The sequence below is a fragment of the Bidens hawaiensis genome, unplaced genomic scaffold, assembly GCF_021521415.1.
Source record: "Bidens hawaiensis isolate Kalapana, Puna unplaced genomic scaffold, B.hawaiensis_p1.1 tig00034456_1, whole genome shotgun sequence".
NCBI lineage: Eukaryota > Viridiplantae > Streptophyta > Magnoliopsida > Asterales > Asteraceae > Bidens > Bidens hawaiensis.
The window spans coordinates 226,568-228,605 of NW_027495957.1; the positions used below are offsets into that span (position 1 = coordinate 226,568).

Below are 2,038 nucleotides of genomic sequence, written 5' to 3' on the forward strand. Positions count from 1 at the left end.
GCTTGTTAACGGGGGTATGTCATGTTGTGGGGAACACTAGCTATTAATTAATTCAACCTTAATCGTATCTAATGGCTGCTTGGTAGACTTTGATGCTTAAGCTTTGGTGGATAAACAATAACCTTGATCGTCTTAACTATTCATGAAAAAAAAGAGAGCAACAAAAGTTTTAAATCTGCTAATTTGAGGTTTAAGTCAATTTGGGGTGGTCTGGTCTAGTAAAAGCTGAAAATAAGTGGGTCTTAATTGTGTAAACCACTGAGTAATATAATTGTCGGATCTTATTTGTCCCGATAAAGATTAAGGCATAGGTTTAAGTGGATAACAATATCGGTGATCGCGGTTTTTGCGTTCTTCTAAGCTTTAAAAATTAACCTATATGTTTTTAAGACTGTATTTTCTGATTCTGATCCAACTGCATCAGATTTTTTCATGGACGAAAAAAGAGTAAGTGTGGGGATATTTGATATACATCTATTTATACATCTCGAATCCATTGTAAAGTTATGTTTATTTAATGTTTTGAATTCGGTTTAGTTCGTGTTTCATTTATCTTTTATTAATTTAGGTTTTGAGTCAAGTATTTTATAATTATCATGTTTTAACTCGTTTGATGTCTTGCTTGTTAAGCTTTAATTCTTTCTATCATTCCATGAGAAGTTTGAGTTCGTTTTGCTCATGATGTCGTGTTTAGACTTATCAAGTTCTTTCTATCGTGTTTCATTTATCTTTCATAGATTAATGACAATACTCTTTCTTATTGTGTTGATCCTTGTTCATGATGTCGTGTTTAGCTTATCAAGTTATCTAGGCCTTAGTGTTTCGTAAGATTGCTTTCTTTATATACTATTAATTAACCTTAATTGATAACTGTGAGGAAATCAATATAACTGATTGATTATAATCTAATATTCATTCTTTAGGATTTTACTTGATGCGATTGAGGGTCCTTTAGGGTTTGTTAGATGAATACGTTTAGATATCAGTATCCATATCATGTGATTTGTCCATTGCTTGATGATTGTTGATGCATGGGATTTTTCCCTAGGTAGATTCCATCTCTTATTGATTTCGATCTTGTGATTAATTGTCTGCTTCTCGTTTACTTGTTTATTTAATTTCTTAGTTTAATATTAGTTTAAAAACCCCTTTAAAATATTAATAATAAATAGTCATGTCGTCAGTTGAGTCTAATTAGTTAATTAACGTAATTTATAGAGTCCTGTGGGTTCGATATTCCGGACTTACTTAGCTTTAGTACAATTGATCGGTTCACTTGCCGGTGTTTTGTGTAGTTGAGTCTTAAGTCTAGTTTTTATTACTTGTCTAATTTAGTTAAAATTTAATTGACTGTTTTAAACACATCACATATCCTTTCCTCCATTAATGCTTGAGAAAACGCTTGAACCATCCATGTAGTGTATTTTATTGAATGTAAGGAGCAGCAAATTGATGATTTCAGTGACTTGAATGCAAATAAATTTTTCGTGGTTTCGTGACACAGGCCCAACTGTTAAGTTCTTTCATTTCAACTGCCTTTTGATTATAAACTTTGTTTGTAACTTCTTGTTTTATAATAATTTTCTTTTACTATATAGTTTCTTGTACGTGACGGGAAATCTTGTTCAGATAAAATAAACCACAATGTGCTGGTATTGATTGGAACTTCAACAGCTGGGGCGGTAAGCTTTTGCAGATAACAGTTGTTTTATTCTTGCTGTTTATTTGCTTGTAAATGTTTTGTGCTTGTAGATATATGGTTTGACCATGTTGACATTTTGGGTATTATTATTTTAGGTATTGATGATGGTTTCTACATAGATTGGAGTCATGATCTTCTTGTTGCACGAAAGGTTAAATCAGTCGCAAATTTCATTGTTACATACATGACTCTGCAACTTTAATAGATTTTTATTATGTTTTATAAATAATATCTAAGTTTCCATATAAATGTTTCTTAAAATTTTTATTTATTTTGTTTTCAAACTTGGTTAGATTCTTTCAATGGAGAGGGTTCCTCGTTTTCCACAATCTATAA

The 2,038-nt window shown here is 31.1% G+C and overlaps 1 long non-coding RNA gene across 1 annotated transcript; it reads left to right on the plus strand.

Annotated features, from left to right (window-relative positions):
* Positions 1-1,647: 1,647 nt before the first annotated feature.
* LOC143586195 (uncharacterized) lies at positions 1,648-2,038 on the plus strand. The gene is made up of 3 exons (XR_013144669.1): positions 1,648-1,682; positions 1,798-1,853; positions 1,996-2,038. It is a non-coding gene; the product is annotated as an uncharacterized LOC143586195 (long non-coding RNA).